This window comes from Austrofundulus limnaeus, unplaced genomic scaffold, assembly GCF_001266775.1.
Source record: "Austrofundulus limnaeus strain Quisiro unplaced genomic scaffold, Austrofundulus_limnaeus-1.0 Scaffold933, whole genome shotgun sequence".
Taxonomy (NCBI): Eukaryota; Metazoa; Chordata; class Actinopteri; order Cyprinodontiformes; family Rivulidae; genus Austrofundulus; species Austrofundulus limnaeus.
This window is the reverse complement of record NW_013953335.1, coordinates 122,376-123,825: the sequence shown is the minus strand read 5'-3', so window position 1 is coordinate 123,825 and position 1,450 is coordinate 122,376.

Below are 1,450 nucleotides of genomic sequence, written 5' to 3'. Positions count from 1 at the left end.
GGTGTTTAAAGTGAATTTTTACACACTTATTATGAAGAATCACTTCACCATAAAACTGTTTAAAATATCTAACAAACAAAAAACTTCAACTCTTAAATTAAAATTAAATTAAAAATTAAAGTTTCTTAAATCATCATCAGGTCAGATGAAAATATAAAGTTTAACAATATTTAAAAAATAGCATCTAAATGTTGTCAAAGAACCATAAAAATATTAAATAAAACTAAAAATCTTTTTTTTTACTTGTTATTCGATTAGAAACTAAAAGCAGTTCTATCATCAGAACCAAACAGAACCTGTAGAATGTTCTTACCAGGCTGCTTCATCCCGTCCACGTCAGTAAAACCCTGCGCCCTCTCTCAGGTCTTTTTATGTCCAATGTCCAGACGTCCCACAGGACAACTGGTCCCTGAACGCAGCAGAGCTCTGATTGGCTGGAAGATCTTTAAATGAGATGATTTCTGCAGGTTTAATCATCAGGTCGGTGTCAAACTGTTTCTTTATGAGSAGGACAGGATGCTGTGTCCATGTCCAACAGTCACAAAGACAGCTGGACACGTCTGCCATCATCACAGGGACACGTAGAGACACTGACCGTCTCACTCAGAGACAGGTCAGTTAAAGAACCCAACCTGAGTGGTTTTGGTCTGTGGGAGGAAACTGGAGAAAACCCACCAGTGCACGGAGTGATGATGTAAACTCCACACAGAAACTCTATAAAATGAAACATGAAAAGTTTATGTAGATAAAAAAATGTTGCTTGTACTTATTTTTATTAAAATAATTTTTATTATCAGGAAAAAAAACATAATTTTATTTATTACAGCTAATTAATAAAAATCTACAATAACAAGAAAAAGAGTTTTAATCCAAGACAACAGGTTCCACAGGTCTGAATCTTTTAATAAAATAAAAAGTAAAAATCAAAGGTTTCTTGATGTTTCCCTGAGGTCTCTGCTGCTCTTTTGTTGTCGTGTTTTCATGATGTTAACTGGTTCAGAACTGGGAGCAGCTGGTTCCTCTGAGAGCGAAGCTGCACTTTATCTGATCCGTTTATTTCATCTTCACCGTCCGACTCTGAACTGCAGCTGGAGTCACGTCTCTGTCCTCCTGAACCAACATCATCATAAACATCTGGTCCCTCAGAGCAGTTCTGTTCCTCTCTGAAACATCTGGGCTGATGTGCAGCAGTCAGAAGCTTCTGCACATCTATATTCATGTACAGACATATTGTTCAGTAGGCAGAAGGAGATGGGTGAAAATAAAACATTCTGCAGAGAAGAYTTTAACATATTAATAAAAACCTATGAGAACGGAGGAGAAAAATAATACATGTCAACCTATGGGTGCATGTAAGACCTCATTTTGTAATAACAATACCCATCCATCCATCCATCCATCCATCCATCCATCCATCCATCCATCCATCCATCCATCCATCCATCCATCC